Source organism: Pleurodeles waltl, chromosome 4_2, assembly GCF_031143425.1.
Source record: "Pleurodeles waltl isolate 20211129_DDA chromosome 4_2, aPleWal1.hap1.20221129, whole genome shotgun sequence".
Classification (NCBI taxonomy): domain Eukaryota; kingdom Metazoa; phylum Chordata; class Amphibia; order Caudata; family Salamandridae; genus Pleurodeles; species Pleurodeles waltl.
The window spans coordinates 250,607,915-250,628,421 of NC_090443.1; positions in this window are offsets into that span (position 1 = coordinate 250,607,915).

The following is a 20,507-nucleotide window of genomic DNA, read 5'->3' on the forward strand; positions in this document are numbered from 1 at the left end:
GTTCTGTACCTGAATAAACAGCTCAATCATCAGTGGAAGTAGCAGGGTTTCGAAAATTTTGTAAAACTCTAGAGGAATCGCATCAGGGCCAGAAGCTTTCCCGGTGGCCAGTTTGCTTAATGCCTTGTCCATTTCTAAGCTACCAATCTGTCCCTCCAATTGCAGGTAATCCTCTTCTGATACTTTATTAAACCTGATGGGGCTTAAAAATTTCTGCATCTCTGTCGCTGAAAATCCAGTTGCATCGCTATAAAGGTCAGTAGAATATCCCTGGAACACCTTCCTAATTCCATCCGCGTCTAACACTATTTGTCCCTGTTGAACTTGAATCTCTCTGATGACCCCGGCTGCTGTTTTATGGCTTGCCCTTACCACCAACAGGTGCCCAGTTCTTTCTCCAAACTCATAGCTTTCAGGGCGTTGCATGAGATATTTTCTCACTACTCTTTCTGCGGTGACTTCATTTATTGCTGCCCTTGCTATAGCAATCCGCTCCTGGATATTCTTTGTATCTTCCCCCCTTTCTATGGCTGCAATCAACTGTATTTCTAAATCTCTAAGCTTCGAATGCGAGTCCCTTACTTTACTTTGAGCACTTTTTTGTTTCTTCAGGCTAAAGCTCAGAGTCGCCCCCGTACTCCTGCTTTCAAGGCATCCCAGACTATCTCTATAGGGGCAGACCCTAAATTAATCTCTAAGAATTTCGGTATCCTGTTCCTCATGTAGTCACAGTATTCGAAGTCCTTAAGAAGCCCTCTTTCAAAGGTCCACCTCCTGGTTTTGTACTCGAGACCATTTAACTCCAAGTCCAATACCAGTGGATTATGATCTGACATAATCCGTGGATATAATTCCATACTAGCTTGTGTTAACAATTCAGGAGATGTCAAGAAAAAATCTAATCGAGCCAATTTCACATGAGGGGCAGAGAAATAAGTGTACCCAGGATCTAAATCACATAGCTTAACCCAAGCATCCACCAATCCTAACTCTTTCTGCAAACCAACCATTGCCTTAAATACACGAGGCTTCCTTCCCTGATATTTCTTAGCTATGGGCGCCAAGAGATCCTGCAAGCCATCCCAAGAGCCATTAAAATTAAAATCCCCGCATAGGATATACGGGGAAGGCCAAACAGTTAGTTCTACAGCCATGGTTTCCATTACAACTGGGTCATCAGTTACCGCCCCATATACAGAACATAGCGTAAAACTACCTCTACAATAGAATCATTCTACAATTACCCATCTCCCATTCCTGTCAGCCTTCTGTCTAACAAATTTTACTCTATTACTCCGGTCCAGTATCGCAACCCCTTTAGTTTTCACATCTTGTTTTGAGCATACTATCATTCTCATACCAAGTGACCCTAAGATTCCACGCTTTTTATATTCCACATGAGTCTCTTGTAAGCAATAAATATCTGCCCTAAGGATTTTCAGATCTTCCATAACTTTCCTTCTTTTTCGGGGATCATTTAAACCACAAATATTAATAGAAGCTATTCGAAGTCTTGTCATTTTTATCCCTTTACTTTTTCTCCTCCTCCCCCTTCCCAGCCTTTTCTCCCTCCCAGTCTTTTTTGTTTGATTTCCATCCTGGCTGTATGAAGTCTTACATATACTTCCCTTCTCCTCTCCCTCTCTTGTCCTTATATTCTTCTCAATTCTCTTTATCCCTTCCTTTACCATGTTTCCCCCTTCCCCCCTCTTCCACCCTCCCTGCCCTTCCCCTCCCCACACCGCTCCCATCCGCCCCCATCTTTCCCCGCAAGGGCTGGTTGGGGTCCCTTCCTCCCAGCCAGCCCTCCCCCTTCCTGTAGAGCAATCAGACCACCTTTGGCCCGAATGTTGGCGTTACGTAGATATAGGGTGCCGCCCACCACCGAATTCATTGCCATCTAAACCCACATCATTTTAGCCCCATCAAATATTCCTTTGCTTGAATCTCTGACGTAAACAATCTCACTTTCCCATTCATAACCGTTTTTAGGCGAGCGGGGGCTATCAGATAAGCTTCTCCTCCCTTGTCAAAAAATGGTTTTATCAGCTGTCGGAGCCGCCATCTACGCTCCACAGTTGTATGAAAAAAATCTGGTTGAGTGAAAAAAGTGACCCCTTCCATATTACGCGGGGCGTTAGGGTGAGATTTATCAAAAATAACCTGCCTCAGCAGATAGTTACCAAAGAACACCAGAATAGCTCTAGGATATTTTGAGTCAGCTGAATGTGCTCCCTCCCTCTGGGTTGGGGGAAATCTATGGACACGCTGAATCTGGTTATTCCAGTCCTAATGATTCAATTCGGGAAATGCCCCCTGTAGTAGCTTAATCATGTAAACCCGGATGTCATTCCCTTCCAGCCCTTCCTTTATGCCCAAAAAACGCAGATTATTTCTTCTCTGTCGGTTCTCAAAGTCTTCCAGCTTCCACATTATGTCAGTCAATTGGCCCTCCTGCGTAGCATTCTGTTGCTTCAGAATATCGACATCCTCTTTGACTACTACTATCCTCTCATCCATTGAGCCTAATTTGGCTTCTATCTCAGTACATGATTTTGCTACTTTACGAACTGCTCCTTGCAGCCGCTTTGTGGCTACCCTGGCTCTGCGACTTTCAATCCAAGTTTCTGTTTGAAATTCTTTAATTGAATTAAATATCGATTGTAGCATCCCAGAATCAGTGCTCACTGCGCATGTATCACTCTTCATACCCCCATTACTTCCTTCCATGTCATTATCCACCAACTGTTGACCACCCATAGCAGATATATCTGTTGTACGCATTGTATCCGTTAGACTAATGCCGGAGTAGTCCCATTTTAAAGTCTTACTACCACTTGATGCGGAAAATTCGGTGCCCTCCTGCGACCCAGACCTTGTTTTTGTGCACTTACGCTGCCGCCGCCTCTGCCGTACTGTGGGTTTGTTACTTGATGATACATTTCCCCTCTCAGAGGATATACTGCTACCAGATTCGCTAAGGCTATGCTCATTACCACTACTGAAATTGTATTCCTCTGTCAGAGAGTAAAATTTGTCCCCACTATCTTTTGCCCAGTCTAAGATTTTCATCTCTTTTTAATTTTCCTTGTCACGCCCTCCTGGGTTTTGTGATATATTTTGCCCAGCTTCGATATCCCGTGTAGGTTTTATATTACTTACATCTACTACTTGCGTTAGGTTCGCATGCTGCTGCGCTAGGGGCCACTCCTGACTGATGGGAGGATCCTTTTCCTTCCTTCTTACCATCGCGCAGCTGTCTAAGCCCACTAATCCACCATCACCGGGTTGGGCTGCTGTTGTAGGGGGGTCCTTCATTTCCATAAAAATCTTTTCACTGAGGGCCCCCACGGGTGCACTTTCTGTGACAGACTGACCTTCTCCAGAGGTGGGGGTTGTAAGCGTAGTTCCACTTTCTTGATTCCCTCCTGCAAGAAAAGAAGTGATAGTTGCCTGGGTTTTACTTTTCCCCCTAGTCTCCAAGAGGAGGGCGATGTTATCGTCGACCTTTACATCTTTCCCTTGACTAGTTATGTTTCTCCCAGTTTGTCTACCCATTGTCAATATAGGCCATCTGTTCGCACCAGCCAGGTCCCCTTTATCTTTTCCTGACCGTGAAATTTTGGCGCCGTCTGTCTTATCTCCAGAGTTCCGAGCCATTTTTGGTGCCATACTTATTATCAAGGAGAGGGGGAGTGCTCTCACAAATCCACCTAGCCCTACTATTACTACTATCACGTCGTGGATCACGTAGTGGATCACTCTTTTAATAACACCCCTTGCAGGCTGATAGGGGGTGCAAGAGCGATCAGTACTAACCTTGGTAATCAATAGCATTTGGGGTCACCCAGTACTTGTTAAAATTGTACTCCGTAGAGCTTTTAATCTTCAATTTTCTTTTGTTTTAGTTCATATGTTCAAAAATTCAATGGGGTAAGTGTCCACACAGCCTTATATTTATATTTAAATCTGTTAGGGTCTTTGCACGAAGAAGAAGAGAAACAAACAAAAAAAAAGAATCCTGCTAGCAATTTCTCAAAAGTCTAGACCAGTCATTTCAAGCCACTTTCCCCCCTTTTCTTACTTGGGCTTTTTTTTTTTTGCAGAATCAAGAGTGAAGAGCAGGTCAGGCGTGTTTTTTTCTCTCAAATACTCCTCTCCTTAGTTTCTCCTGCATTGTTCCAAAAATTAGAGGGCAGCGTGTGCTCGCCCCCCATGGCTGTCGTTGATCGGACCGTTCTGCCTGCTCCGTTCGCGAAGCCAAAGCGGGGTGCTCTCCTGCACCGCACTATGACAGTGGGGTCGCTCCCAGTGCCTCCTTTCTTGACGCCTTGAGCTGCGGCATAACACAAGTGATCCGTGAAAGGAGAGAGCTTCTCTCCGACCTCTCTGCGTCCGCGTCCCCTTTGCGGCGCCGGCTGGCTGGCGTCCGATATCCGGGGTGGGCGTGGCAAACAAGCCTACCCCCTCTCTACGCGATGGCCATCTTGCTCCCCTTCGCCAATGATTCTACATTTTTTATTTTTTATTGTACAGAAGTATCTCATTTTAAGTATATCATACATCAAAGCCTAAAAACTCACTATCTCTCTCACTTTCTCTCTCTCTCTTTCAATCAACTTCTTCAACTCACACAGCCATTTAGACACTTATGCGGCCACTCACAGACCCACTCAGACACGCACACACCTACTCACACATCCACACTGGCCCAATCAAATAGTTACACACCCACATTACAGACCCACTCAGACTATCACACACCCACTTAGAGACCCCATGACAGCCTCCTTAGCCCACTCACAGACCAACACACACACTGATTCACCCACTAAAACACTGACATATGCACTCTCAAACTGTAGGAAAGTACCATCTTGCCTGGCATGTTACCCCCATTTTTACTTGTGTGTCAGTTTGTTTTTACCTGTGTCACAGGGATCCTGCTAGCCAGGACCCCAGTGCTCATAGTTTGTGGCCTATATGTGTTCCCTGTGTGGTGCCTAACTGTATCACTTAGGCTCTGCTAACCAGAAATTCAGTGTTTATGCTCTCTCTGCTTTTAAAATTGTCACTGCAGGCAAGTGACCATTTTCACCAATTCTGATTGGCATACTGGAACACCCTTAAAATTCCCTAGTACATGGTACCTGGGTACTCAGGGTATTGGGGTTCCAGGAGATCCCTATGGGCTGCAGCATCTCTTTTGCCACCCATAGGGAGCTCAGACAATTCTTACTCAGGACTGCCACTGCAGCCTGAGTGAAATAACGTCCACGTTATTTCACAGCCATTTTACACTGCACTTAAGTAACTTATAAGTCACCTATATTTCTAACCCTCACCTAGTGAAGGTTAGGTGCAAAGTTACTAAGTGTGAGGGCACCCTGGCACTTGCCAAGGTGCCCCACATTGTTCAGGGCAATTTCCCCAGACTTTGTGAGTGCGGGGACACCATTACACGCTTGCACTACATATAGGTCAATACCTATATGTAGCTTCACTCCGAATATGGCCATGTAACATGTCTAAGATCATGGAATTGTCCCCCCCATGCCAAATCTGGTATTGGGGTGCCAATCCCATGCATCCCCGGGGCTCCATCATGGACACCGGGCACTGTCAAATTAGCTCTCTGGGGTGTTCTCTGCAGCTACCACTGCTGCCAACCCTCAGACAGGTTTCTGTCCTCCTGGGATCTGGGCAGCCCAGTCCCAGGAAGGCAAAAAAAAGGATTTTCTCTGAGAGAGGGTGTTCCACCCTCTCCCTTTGGAAATAAGTGTTAAGGGCTGTGGTGGAGTAGCCTCCCCCAGCCTCTGGAAATGGTCTGAAGGGCACAGATGGTGCCCTTCTTGCATAAGCCAGTCTACACTGGTTCAGGGATCCCCCAGCCCCTGCTCTGGTGCAAAACTGGACAAAGTAAAGGGGAGTGACCCCTCTCCTGTCCATCACCACCCCAGGGGTGGTACCCAGAGCTCCTACAGTGTGTCCCAGACCTCTGCCATCTTGAATGCAGAGGTGTGAGGGCACAATGGAGGCCTCTGAGTGGCCAGTGCCAGCAGGTGACGTCAGAGACCCCTCCTGATAGGTGCTTACCTGGTTAGGTGTCAATCCTACTCTGAGGGCCATTTAGGGTCTCTCCTGTGGGTTTCTCTTCAGATAACGAATACAAAAGCTCACCAGAGTTCCTCTGCATTTCTCTCTTCAACTTCTGCCAAGGATCGACTGCTAACTGCTCAGGACGCCTGCAAAACTGCAACCAAGTAGCAAGACAACTACCAGCAACATTGTAGCGCCTAATCCTGCCGGCTTTCTCGACTGTTTCCTGGTGGTGCATACTCTGAGGGCTGTCTGCCTTCACCCTGCACTGGAAGCCAAGAAGCAATCTCCTGTGGGTCGACAGAATCTTCTCCCTGCTAACGCACGCAACAAACTTCTGCATCACCAGTCCTCTGGGTTCCCTCTCATCTTGACGAGCGTGATCCCTGGAACACAGGAGCTGGATCCAAGTGACCCTGACAGTCCAGTGGTCCTTCTGTCCAAATTTGGTGGAGGTAAGTCCTTGCCTCCCCTCGCCTGACAGTAATTCTGTGAACTGCGTGATCTGCAGCTGCTAGGGCTTCTGTGCACTTTTGCAAGGAATCCTTCATGCACAGCATAGCCCAGGCCCCTAGCACTCCGTCCTGCATTGCTCAGCTCGCTGAGTTGACCACCGACTTCGTGGGATCCTCTTTTGTAGTGTTGAGATGACCACATGCTCAGATTTCTTGAATGCCTGTTCAAGTACTTCTGCGGGTGCTGCCTGCTTCTGCGTGGGCTCTCTGTGCTGCTGAGCGCTCCCTCTGTCTCCTCTTCCAAGGGGCGACCTCCTGGTCCTTCCTGGGCCCGGACAGCACCCATTTTCTTCAACTGCAACTCTTGCAGCTAGCAAGGCTTGTTTGCAGACTTTCTGTGTGGAAATAACTCTGCATCCTCCAGCACGCCGTGGGACATCTTCTGACCAAAGGAGAAGTTCCTGGCACCTTCCGTTGTTGCAGAATCTTTGGCTTCTTCCAACCGGAGGCAGCCCTTTTGCACCTTCATCCGGGGTTTAATGGGCTCCTGCCCCCCCTGGACACTTGCGTGACTCTTGGGCTTGGTCCCCTTCCTTTAAAGGTCCTCAGGTCCAGGAATCCATCTTCAGTGCTTTGCAGTCAGTTGTTGCCTTTGCAGAATCCCCTATCTCGACTTTACTGTCTTTCTGGAGTAGTAGGGTAACTTTACACCTACTTTTCAAGGTCTTGGGGTGGGGTCTCTTAGACACCCTTAGTGTTTTACTACACTCCCAGCAACCCTCTACACACTACATTAGGCCTGGGGTCCATTCGTGGTTCGCATTCCACTTTTGGAGTATGTGGTTTGTGTTGCCCCTAGGCCTATTGTCTCCTATTGCATCCTTTTGTATTCTACAGTGTTTGAAAAAGGGTGAGGTTACCTACTTGGTCTGGCTGCAGGCCTTGTCTTTCGGGCAACCTTTGCTTTACATGGGTGAAGGCCGTGCATAGTGCACAGTTGGGTGCTTATAGGGGTTGGCCTCAGGGCCTGGCCACAGGCCAAGTCCTGTGGCCAGCCACCACTGCACATGGCCAAAGGCCGTTCGCATCAGTGGTTGATTAATGAAAATTATGAAACGTTAAAAAAAACATAGAAGTTCACTGAAAAAAACAAAGGTTACAGGGAAATTATAGTTAGGCTCACCTTTTAAATGTAAAAAACAAAGAAATTCACCAGCTATAGTTAGAGGTACCTCATGTAACTATAACTCATGCCCTAAGGTAACAATCACTTACTCCCTCGCCATGCACTGCTAATTACCCCCAAATTTTGCTACTCATGACATCTTTGATAACATCATTGATAATAACAATGTAATATTTGTAGTAAAACTTTGGACCAAAAAACTGTGCATGGCGGGGGGCGCGAGTCAGAGTTACCTTAGGGCACGAGTTATGATTACTTGAGGTAACTCTCACTATAACTGGTGAATTTCTATGGTTTTCATGACATTCTCACAGGATCGAAAAAAAGAAAATGGTGTCCGGTTTGCATTTACTATGTACATGGCACAGGGAGCACACCCTCAGGGCTGAATTAATGAAGGGGAGGGGAGCTGCCAGATGGCAGCAGACTTGTGTCCTTTTTCGTTGTCCGCACTGATGTGGGCAGGAAAACAGAACCCATATTGCGCCACACTCACTTTTGAGGAGTTATCCCCCTTTTCTTGGGTCATTCCCTTGTATACACCCATATGAATACCTTGGTAATACTAAATTGACAGTGTAATAGTCCTCTCACGTGGGGGGGCAATCATGCCAGCAGATGACAGGACTTGACGATCTGTGTTTTAGCGTATAGGGTTTTGTGAATTCAATAATTTCTGGTAAAATTATTGTGTTGATATATTTCACATTGTCACAAACCAGCTTGTGAGTTAGACCCTAGTTTGTGTGGGTCTTTCTCTGGCAAAATGTATATACGATGGAGAGATGTACTGAAGAGGTGCACTGAACACCAAGGTTAAAAGATTTACTGCAGTTAATCTTTAAATGACAGAATGATCAAACATTGGCTAGATAACATGTTTCATTTAGCAACGTTACTTTTTAGTTTGTCATAGCTGCCAAGTTCCACCAGAGCCAGCCCTGGCCAATTGGCCAAAATCAGTTGCATTTTAGGACATATTGTTCACATTTATTACTGTAATTGTGAACTGAAAATCTCAGCATTTAAGTGTGTTCGCTAAATGGCCTCTACTGACTAAATTGGTCCCACATAGTATGGGGGCACTTGTCAGTTGTTAACAGTCTGACCTTTCTTCCTGCTTCTCTTTTCTGAGGTAAAAGTTAGTCCTGGCTAAGATGGGATTACACCTGTTCGGCCTGCTACTAATCAGAAATGCCAGCCTGGTTTTTCCATAATACTTAATGTTGATGCTACCTACTAGTGTTGTGCAGAGTTGTGAATCTTCCATTTACGGCTTCATAATTTTTTTAAAGAAAACTTTGCCATATTCGCTATTCAGAAAGACATTTTTTTTTATATAAAGGGAGGACAGCTTCAACACTTTGAAGCTGCGGAAATCGTTTTGGCTGCCTCGAGTAGCTGAACAGAGCAATGGGGGTTGGTGCCAGTCGGCAGACACTGCCTACCCCTGCACTCAGACCCCTTCCCGCAATCCAACCAAGACCATAGCCCCTGATGACCATTCACACTGACGTAAGGCATCATAATCCTTGACGTGTGCTGCACACAACTCGGGTCAGGAGGTATCCAGTAGGTATGTGTGAAATATGAGCAATTTGCTTCTGCGTAGCTATGCAAAAAATCACAAAAATTCACCAAAATGTAATGAAATATGTGAATGCAAAAAAAGCATTTAGCGCTATACTCTAAATAAAGAGCACACAAAAGGGGCATATTTACAAGCCTCTTGTGCCACCCTAGCGTCGTTTTTTTTGTCACGGTAAGGAGGGGCTAAGGAGGCCCCCACTGTGTGCCATATTTATGAAGTGCAGAAATACATGCATTTCTCTACTTTGTAACCCCCTGCACCATGTTATACCTGCAACAGGGATAATGTATGCAAGGAAGGCTTTCCCACGCAGGAACGCCCAAAAAAAAGGTGCAGTAAAATTTTCAAGATTTCACTGTGACATTTTTTCCATCATTTTTAACACCTGATCAAGGCAGTGACACTCCCATAAAAACCTTATGGCCCTCCCTGTGTTTTGCTGGACCAGCGCCAATATTTATGGTGCTCATCCAGCAAAGCACCACAATAGCATCATTAACTATGATGCGATTGTGCTAACGTGTGCCATGGTGCACTGTATAATAAATACAGTGCTACCATGGTGACATTAGGGGGGCACAGGCGACGCAAGAAAAGTGGCACAACAGAGCTGATGTGCCACTGTCTTGTAAATATGCCCCCAAGTGTCACAAGCAATAGCTGCTCGCGTTCAGTTCATTCACATCGTTCCCATACTCCTGCTCTAAAGCTGTCCTGCAAACTGGTAAATAAAGCAGTATTAATTAGGTATAAAAATAATTTGTTTTTCTGTGTGTATACAAGCCTTCTCTTCAATGTGCTCGAAAGCTCTGTTCTCAGATAGACAATTTGCCGCCTTTATGTCGTTCTAAGGCTTGTTTACAAGTTTTTCACTTTAAGAAGATCACTATGGTTGAGAAAACTTTTTTGCTGTGTGCCTCTTTATATACAATTGGATCATTTTGATTGAGCAGCAGCTGCACAATACAAAAGTACATTTTATTCCCAAAGTCTGATGCTAGGAAGAAGCCTCAAATGTCTTGTCATATGAGTGAATGGTACAGTCTGTTGGTCCTGTGCCGTTTTTCCACTTTGGATTCTTACAGCAATAATATTTTCTGTTTGTGTATTGTATTTTTGCTTTTTAGATTGATGCTTCTTTGCATTTTTGCACAATGAAGCAGACCCATTCAATCTTAAATTGCCTGTGTGCTTTAGAAGGGATTATGACGTAAACTACTTACAAAGAATGTAGTTATTGTTCTCTGCTGGGGTTCAGATGCGCACAGTTTTCATGACTGACCACCTTCTTATGTTATGTTAACTGCTGCTTTTATATTACCCATTGGTTGGACACAATACCGAAGCTTTGTTACAATGACCCGGGAGTAATCCTCAGCTGGAGCCAGCATGAGTGTTTTATGAGGGGCGTTGAATTGGTGGGGTCAGGGGAGCGTTTGACATGCAGATAGTTGAGTGTGGTGATTGAGTGTCATAAATGCGCCACGATCATACAGCAAAACCCTTTTTGAAGCTAGACCTGCATGTGTCACAGGTGTTGTAGGAGGCTGGCCTGGCTTGTAGTGGCTACCAGAGGTACTTACAACATGTGCCAGGTCCAGGTATCCCTTATTAGTGTAGAAGAGGTGTTTCTAGCAGCTTAGGCTGATAGAAGGTAGCTATGGCAAAGCAGCTTAGGCTGAACTAGGAGACATGTAAAGCTCCTACTATACCACTTATATCATATGCACAATCTCATAAGAAAACACAATACACAGAATTACCAAAAATAAAGGTACTTTATTTTTATGACAATATGGCAAAAGTATCTCAGTGAGTACCCTCAGTTAGAAGGTAAGTACTATACACAAGTTATATGTACACAAACCAAAATCAGGTAAGTAAGAGCAAGAAAAGTAATGCAAACAGTGTAGAATTCCAATAGGTTGCAATAGGAGCACATAGGTATAGGGGCAACACAAACCATATACTCCTAAAGTGGAATGCGAACCACAAATGGACCCCAGACCTATGTGAGCTTGGAGAGGGTCGCTGGGACTGTAAGAAAACAGTGAGGGTTAGAAAAATACCCCACCCCAATACCCTGAAAAGTAGGAGTAAAGTACACCTACTACCTCAAAAGAGCACAATAGTCGTGATAGGGGGATTCTGCAGGAAGAACACACACCATCAGTGCACTGACAACAGATTTCTGGACCTGAGGACCTGCAAGGCAAGGGGACCAAGTCCTTTAGTCGCGACAGTGTCGAGAGGGGGCAGGAGCCCAGGAAATGCCAGCTGAAGGTGCAAGGAAGCTGCCACCGGTTGGGAGAAGCTTGGAGTTCTGGAAGAAAGAAGAGGACTAGGAACTTCTCCTTTGGAAGACGGATGTCCCACGTCGCGATGAAGCTTGCAGAGTTGTTCACACGCAGAAAGACAGGAAACAAGCCTTGCTAGCTGCAATGGTTGCAGTGGAGGTTTTTGGGTGCTGCTGTAGCCTAGGAGGGACCAGGATGTCGCCACTTGGAGGAGGACACAGAGGGGGCACTTAGCAACTCAGAGAGCCCTCGCAGAAGCAGGCAACACCCGCAGAAGTACCCCAACAGGCACTTAGAAGAAAAGTGAACCAGAGTCCATGCAAAGTCACAAAAGGGAGTCCCACGACGCCGGAGGACAACTCAGAAGGTTGTGCACTGCAGGATGGAGTGCCGGGGACCCAGGCTAGGCTGTGTACAAAGGAAATCCTGAAAGAGGGCACAGGAGCTGGAGCAGCTGCAAATCACGTGGTACACAGCTTTGCCGTGGGGAGGCAAGGACTTACCTCCACCAAACTTGGACTGAAGAGTCACTGGACTGTGGGAGTCACTTGGACAGAGTTGCTGTGTTCCAGGGACCACGCACGTCAGGATGAGAGGGGACCCAGAGGACCAGTGATGCAGTCTTTTGGTGCCTGTGTTAGCAGGGGGAAGATTCCGTCAAACCACAGGAGATTTTTTCGGAGCTTCTGGTGCAGGGTGAAGGCAGGCTACCCGCAGAGCATGCAACACCAGGAAACAGTCAAGAAAGCCGGCAGGATTATGCGCTGCAATGTTGCTGGTAGTCGTCTTGCTACTTTGTTGCGGTTTTGCAGGCGTCCAGGAGCAGTCAGTGGTCGATCCTTGGTAGAAGGTGAAGAGGGAGATGCAGAGGAACTCTGGTGAGCTCTTGCATTCGTTATCTGAAGAATTCCCCAAAGCAGAGACCCTAAATAGCCAGAAAAGGAGGTTTGGATACCATGTTAGGAGGATTGGCTACCAAGAGAGGTAAGAGCCTATCAGAAGGAGCCTCTGACGTCACCTGCTGGCACTGGCCACCCAGAGAAGTCCAGTGTGCCCCCAACACCTCTGTTTCCAAGATGGCAGAGGTCTGGGACACACTGGAGGAGCTCTGGGCACCTCCCCTGGGAGGTACTGGTCATGGGAGTGGTCACTCCCCTTTCCTTTGTCCAGTTTCGTGCCAGAGCAGCACTGGGAGATCCCTAAACCGGTGTAGACTGGCTTATGCAGAGATGGGCACCATCTGTGCCCATCAAAGCATTTCCAGAGGCTGGGGGAGGCTACTCCTCCCTAGCCCTTCACACCTATTTCCAAAGGAAGAGGGTATAACACCCTCTCTCAGAGGAAATCCTTTGTTCTGCCTTCCTGGGCCAGGGCTGCCTGGATCCCAGGAGGGCAGAAACCTGTCTGAGGGGTTGGCAGCAGCAGCAGCTGCAGTGGAAACCCCGGAAAGGCAGTTTGGCAGTACCCGGGTGTAGGAGGCTGGACTGGCTTGTAGTGAGTACCAAGGGGTACTTGCACCTTGCACCAGGCCCAGTTATCCCTTATTAGTGTATAGGGTGTCTAGCAGCTTAGGCTGATAGATAATGGTAGCTTAGCAGAGCAGCTTAGGCTGAACTAGGAGACGTGTGAAGCTACTACAGTACCACTTAGTGTCATATGCACAATATCATAAGAAAACACAATACACAGTTATACTAAAAATAAAGGTACTTTATTTTTATGACAATATGCCAAAGTATCTTAGAGTGTACCCTCAGTGAGAGGATAGGAAATATACACAAGATATATATACACAATAGCAAAAATATGCAGTATAGTCTTAGAAAACAGTGCAAACAATGTATAGTTACAATAGGATGCAATGGGGAAACATAGGGATAGGGGCAACACAAACCATATACTCCAGAAGTGGAATGCGACCCACGAATGGACCCCAAACCTATGTGACCTTGTAGAGGGTCGCTGGGACTATTAGAAAATAGTGAGAGTTATAAAAATAACCCTCCCCAAGACCCTGAAAAGTGAGTGCAAAGTGCACTAAAGTTCCCCTAAGGACAAAGAAGTCGTGTTAGAGGAATAATGCAGGAAAGACACAAACCAGCAATGCAACAACTGTGGATTTCTAATCTAGGGTACCTGTGGAACAAGGGGACCAAGTCCAAAAGTCACAAGCAAGTCGGAGATGGGCAGATGCCCAGGAAATGCCAGCTGCGGGTGCAAAGAAGCTTCGACTGGAGAGAAGAAGCTGAGGTTTCTGCAGAAACGAAAAGGGATAGAGACTTCCCCTTTGGTGGACGGATCCCTCTTGCCGTGGAGAGTCGTGCAGAAGTGTTTTCCCGCTGAAAGGACGCTAACAAGCCTTGCTAGCTGCAAATCGTGTGGTTAGTGTTTTTGGACGCTGCTGGGGCCCAGGAGGGACCAGGAGGTTGCAAATTGGACCTGAGGAGAGAGGGGACGTCGAGCAAGACAAAGAGCCCTCACTGAAGCAGGTAGCACCCGGAGAAGTGCCAGAAACAGGCACTACAAGGATGCATGAAACGGTGCTTGCCGAAGTTGCACAAAGGAGTCCCACGTCGCCGGAGACCAACTTAGAAAGTCGTGCAATGCAGGTTAGAGTGCCGTGGACGCAGGCTTGGCTGTGCACAAAGGATTTCCGCCAGAAGTGCACAGGGGCCGGAGTAGCTGCAAAGTCGCGGTTCCCAGCAATGCAGCCCAGCGAGGTGAGACAAGGACTTACCTCCACCAAACTTGGACTGAAGAGTCACTGGACTGTGGGGGTCACTTGGACAGAGTCGCTGGATTCGAGGTACCTCGCTCATTGTGCTGAGAGGAGACCCAAGGGACCGGTAATGCAGCTTTTTGGTGCCTGCGGTTGCAGGGGGAAGATTCCGTCGACCCACGGGAGATTTCTTCGGAGCTTCTGGTGCAGAGAGGAGGCAGACTACCCCCACAGCATGCACAAGCAGGAAAACAGTCGAGAAGGCGGCAGGATCAGCGTTACAGAGTTGCAGTAGTCGTCTTTGCTACTATGTTGCAGGTTTGCAGGCTTCCAGCGCGGTCAGCAGTCGTTTCCTTATCAGAAGGTGAAGAGAGAGATGCAGAGGAACTCGGCTGAGCTCATGCATTCGTTATCTAAAATTTCCCCAGAGACAGAGACCCTAAATAGCCAGAAAAGAGGGTTTGGCTACTTAGGAGAGAGGATAGGCTACTAACACCTGAAGGAGCCTATCAGCAGGAGTCTCTGACGTCACCTGGTGGCACTGGCCACTCAGAGCAGTCCAGTGTGCCAGCAGCACCTCTGTTTCCAAGATGGCAGAGGTCTGGAGCACACTGGAGGAGCTCTGGACACCTCCCAGGGGAGGTGCAGGTCAGGGGAGTGGTCACTCCCCTTTCCTTTGTCCAGTTTCGCGCCAGAGCAGGGGCTAAGGGGTCCCTGAACCGGTGTAGACTGGCTTATGCAGAATTGGGCACATCTGTGCCCAAGAAAGCATTTCCAGAGGCTGGGGGAGGCTACTCCTCCCCTGCCTTCACACCATTTTCCAAAGGGAGAGGGTGTCACACCCTCTCTCAGAGGAAGTCCTTTGTTCTGCCATCCTGGGCCAGGCCTGGCTGGACCCCAGGAGGGCAGATGCCTGTCTGAGGGGTTGGCAGCAGCAGCAGCTGCAGTGAAACCCCAGGAAGGGCAGTTTGGCAGTACCAGGGTCTGTGCTACAGACCACTGGGACCATGGGATTGTGCCAACTATGCCAGGGTGGCATAGAGGGGGCAATTCCATGATCATAGACATGTTACATGGCCATATTCGGAGTTACCATTGTGAAGCTACATATAGGTAGTGACCTATATGTAGTGCACGCGTGTAATGGTGTCCCCGCACTCACAAAGTTCAGGGAATTGGCCCTGAACAATGTGGGGGCACCTTGGCTAGTGCCAGGGTGCCCTCACACTAAGTAACTTTGCACCTAACCTTTACCAGGTAAAGGTTAGACATATAGGTGACTTATAAGTTACTTAAGTGCAGTGTAAAATGGCTGTGAAATAACGTGGACGTTATTTCACTCAGGCTGCAGTGGCAGGCCTGTGTAAGAATTGTCAGAGCTCCCTATGGGTGGCAAAAGAAATGCTGCAGCCCATAGGGATCTCCTGGAACCCCAATACCCTGGGTACCTTAGTACCATATACTAGGGAATTATAAGGGTGTTCCAGTAAGCCAATGTAAATTGGTAAAATTGGTCACTAGCCTGTTAGTGACAATTTAAAAGTAATGAGAGAGCATAACCACTGATGTTCTGGTTAGCAGAGCCTCAGTGAGACAGTTAGGCACCACACAGGGAACACATACATGCACACCTATGAGCACTGGGGCCCTGTGTGACAGGGTCCCAGTGACACATACATATAGGCCACAACCTTATGAGCACTGGGGTCCTGACTAGCAGTGTCCCAGTGACACATAACAAACATACTGAAAACATAGTGTTTTCACTATGAGCACTGGGGCCTAGCCATCAGGACCCCAGTGAGACAGTGAAAACAGTGACAAACATCCTGACATACACTCACAAACAGGCCAAAAGTGGGGGTAACAAGGCTAGAAAGAGCCTACTTTCTCACACCGGGTTCTGTGCTAGAGACCCTGGGGATCATGGAATTGACAACTCCATGATCTTAGACATGTTACATGGCCATGTTGGGAGTTACCATTGCGACGCCATACATACGTAGTGACCTATGTATAGTGCACACGTGTAATGGTCTCCCCGCACTCACAAAGTCTGGGGAAATTGCCCTGAACGATGTGGGGGCACCTTGGCTAGTGCCAGGGTGCCCACACACTAAGTAACTTGGCACCCAACCTTCACCAGGTGAAGGTTAGACATATAGGTGACTTATAAGTTACTTATGTGCAGTGGTAAATGGCTGTGAAATAACGTGGATGTTATTTCACGCAGGCTGCAGTGGCAGGCCTGTGTAAGAATTGTCAGAGCTCCCTATGGGTGGCAAAAGAAATGCTGCAGCCCATAGGGATCTCCTGGAACCCCAGTACCCTGGGTACCTCAGTACCATATACAAGGGAATTATATGTGTGTACCAGTATGCCAATGTGAATTGGTAAATTTAGTCACTAGCCTGTTAGTGACAAATTTGGAAAGCAGAGAGAGCATAACCACTGAGGTTCTGGTTAGCAGAGCCTCAGTGAGACAGTTAGACACCACACAGGGAACACATATAGGTCACAAACTTTTGAGCACTGGGGTCCTGGCTAGCAGGATCCCAGTGACACATAACAAACATACTTACAACATAGGGTCTTCACTATGAGCACTGGGCCCTGGCTAGCAGGATCCCAGTGAGACAGTGAAAACACCCTGACATGTACTCACAAACAGGCCAAAAGTGGGGGTAACAAGGCTAGAAAGAGGCTACGTTCCTACAGGTGTCTAATGTATAGTACTTAGTTTACTTCTGGAGTATACCCCCATAAAAACATACAATATAGGAAAATAATTTAAGTGCAAGATACATAGTGTAAAATCTGTAGGTATAAATGCAAGAATAAAAAGCACGACATACAGAGAAAATAAAAGAAAAATATATAAATAATATCAGGGCACCATTAAACAAGCATTTGTAATGCAATGGGTCTCGCATTTGCTGAAGTTAGAGTTATAAGTGTTCTAAACTCCTAACCGGACTTTTCTTGCCACAGAAATTGAAAATTAAAAGTAATACAATTTCACATAAGTGAGCTGATTCAAAGCGCCAAGCCAAGAGCATGAAGGTGCACACAAAAGGATAATGAAATTTGCTCTCAGTCCAACATACTGGCAAAAGTGCAATTAGCCATGTGACAGGGGTGATGTCCCCAAGGAGGGATAAACATAAAGCATTTACCAACGAAAATAAAGGATTTTTGAAGGTCAAGTCCATGAACAAGTGATAGTGATGGGCGTTAGGTGGGCGTAGTTAAAAGCCCAGATATATACCAACAGGTCGGAAAAGCAGCAGTTGCGCGCTGCCATGCTCGACCTGAAAAGCACAACTTCTGAGTGATAATTTCTACTTTAATTTCAAGTCTGATGTAATTCTGTCTTGTCATTTTTGTTGTGGCATAAAATGAAAATTTAGACAGGAGCTAAAATGCAAAAACATAAAAGGCGCCAAAGTTATTAGCAACCCACCTAATGCCTTTTTAATATAAAGTGCATCTACACCATAATGACATAGCTGCTACCCCCAACTGTGCATTATTTTACTCGTCTACTTCCAGTCGTGACCCATTTACGCGATGTTTACTGACTGCTTCAGTGCTCCGGCCCTGTTCTAAGGGTTTTGACTCCAGGCTTATCAGGGCCTTCTTCATTCTTCAACCTTACGTGGTTACCACTTGGACCCACCACACCTGTTGCTGTTTGGGTACTACCCCCTATTTTAAGCCCTACTTTACAAGATTTCCACCTACCACCTAAGGCCCACCTGCCTTACCGTAGGGTTCTTCCGTGATTTGCCTCTCTGGCCCAGCCTTGATGAAGTCACCTGAGTGACGAAACACGTGTTGGCTGTATCTTGATGAATGCACAATCCTTTGGCTAACTGTGCCTACAAATAAAGACACTTTCCACAACAGATTCGGGATCTTCACGTTTTTCTCTCCAACTTCTCTCCAACTTCAACTACATTACCAGGGATACAAATCCTTGCTGCGCGATTGGACTATTTATTTCTGTGTGCTGTGGTCACATTGCTTTGGCTAATTCCAGTCGTGCCACTCAAAAAAGGGTGTTATAAGGTCCCCATCATTTACCCCTTTTGCCAAACTGCACAAAACAAAAAAGGCCTCCCAGGTTAAAGTTTCGCAAACAAATTGGGAAACTTTGTGAATTGCAGCATTTATATAAAAAGTATTCTCATTAATTCTGTCCCCCTACTACTTATGTTCTCACCTCATGCCCCCATCAAGATGAAGAATTTCTGATTGTTAACCCAACATTGTATATGTAAGATTCAGACCCTCCACCCATTCTCATTACACGTATAAAAATTTGCTTCAAAATTGTTTTAATTTTGTATTTTGCTACAAAGGAACGAGTCACAAAATGCAATAAAACCGAACCAGTGGCTGTGATGCTGTTTCTAGAATTAGATGACGTCACTAACTGTGACACTTCTCGGATGTGATGTTACTGGCATTCTGCTTCTGGAACGAGATGACGTCATTTGCTGTGATGCCACTGCTTGTGATACTTCCTTTTTGTGGTGCATAATTTCACAAGCTCTCCAGTGGTCTGCGGTCATCACTGGGTTAATATCACAATTCATAAAAGAACACCCACCTTCAAATGTTTTACCTTCGAAACAAGGTAAGCTGGTTTTAGTTCGGTATCACCATCAGAAAATTACTGAAACGCTCGGGCCCAATCACAAAGGGTAAAAAAGTACACAGGTTTAAAATGAGCCCGTCACCAGGCGTTCTGTTTCTGCCATCAAATCAGCACAAACATATCTAGAAAGGCTTAGAAACGGACCTCGAGCTACGATTATATACTTCGCAGAACTTGGCAGTGGGTGCCAGCACTACCACCCTGCCCTGTAACTTGAAGAAAACTAGCGCAGAAAGGGGGATCTGGGATATTGTATAAACACATTCCAGAGCCCGCCATGCGTCCCGTCCTCCAGCTGGCAGTCTGACAGCATGCAGGCCCGGTATCCAGGCGCCTGAAAATGAGCCGATAAATGACAAGGCTTTGAAATCTCTTAGCTACAGGCCCCTGCAAACAGATCCCCATGCCGGAATTGTGAGGCGGCTGCCATCCATGTCTTATCTTTACAAAATTTAAAAATAAAACGTGTATTCTATTTTTTATTATGGCCACACCCCTGTTGTGTGTACATTAGGACAGTCGGAGTTCAATGTTACAGCCAAAAATGTGTTCGGAAAAAGTCACATGCTTAGAGCCCAGCATTGTTGACTTCCTTAGGTCAGTCAGGGCTGTTGTTGTTAAGTCACTCTAGCTAGACAACTAGCTAAATTGGCAACAAGAGGGAGACTTTGCTGGTAGGAGACTACCAACACCCAAACAGAACAATGCAACTAGTCTTGCATTTCTCTGGGTTAGAGCTATTAGCAGTTGTAAACTCTCAACTGGACTTTTCTTGCCTCATGAAATGGAAAAAAAACGAGTGCCATTGCTCTGCTAAAAAATGGAAAAGGAAATAGAAACGGTCTCAGGGTTGATGTCATGCAAAGCGCTCGACTTCTGCCAAGCGAGATCGCGCTGCGTAAAAAGAGAAAAGTAGTCCACAAACCGGACGGAAAACAGCGAGCCTCGTATGTTTTCAGTACTTAGTCGGTGCGCTCGAGGAGGGCTAACCACCGGAAAAGGCATGAGGCATGCATGCCTTCCACTAATGAAAGCAAGCAGATTTTAAAAGGCAAGCCCACGAACCAATGAAAGACACTGACGTGACATGGCGGGGCTCCGAGCCCTTTTCTAAATACTACAGCATCTCGCAAGCGATACGCATGCACTAGCACATGCTATGCAGGCTCGACCCTAAAAAGGACTAAAAACATCTACCTTGTAAATTCATAACTCCAGGCCAAAAACAGTGTCCTAAACTCAGGTCACCAACAAACAGAATTATCAGACCATTAATTGTGGTGCTCAGTAGTATTCTGGAGTACCTACCCGATTTCTAATTAACCAAACCCAGGGAAAAAAACGATTACCCCAACTCTGCTCCATAGAGCGAAGCGGAAAGTGCCCTAGCGCTCGAAACATTTAGAGGTGGGGAAACCGACTGAGAGGTTGTTGCACGCTGTAGCTTTAGCTATGCAGCCGCCCTGTACTGTAATATTGATTTGCTCTTTCCTATCT